Source organism: Chinchilla lanigera, unplaced genomic scaffold (genome assembly GCF_000276665.1).
Source record: "Chinchilla lanigera isolate Chin_1 unplaced genomic scaffold, ChiLan1.0 scaffold00033, whole genome shotgun sequence".
Taxonomy (NCBI): Eukaryota; Metazoa; Chordata; class Mammalia; order Rodentia; family Chinchillidae; genus Chinchilla; species Chinchilla lanigera.
The window spans coordinates 3,704,466-3,704,790 of NW_004955434.1; positions in this window are offsets into that span (position 1 = coordinate 3,704,466).

The window sequence follows — 325 nt, forward strand, 5'->3', positions numbered from 1 at the left end:
GCCCCGGCCGCGCAAGTGCGCCGCGGCCCCGAGTCCCGCCGAGCCCTGCCCGCTTCCCGGCGTCTAGGAAGGCGCCCGCCCCCAGCTCTCAATCAGTTCAGTCAGGTCCCTAGGGCTGAGGGGGACCCAGCAGCCGGGAGCCGGTCCCTGCCACGCGCAGTTTGGCCCAGCCGCCGAGCTGGGGCTGGAAAGGGCGCCAGGGAAGCGCCGGACCCTCGCCCCTGCACGGTCCGGTCAAGCGCGGATCTCGGCCACCCTTCCCAAGAAGGGAGTCTCTAGTTTTATGCTCCCCACCCCGCCCTGCGAAGGCTGTGCCAGCCGGAGG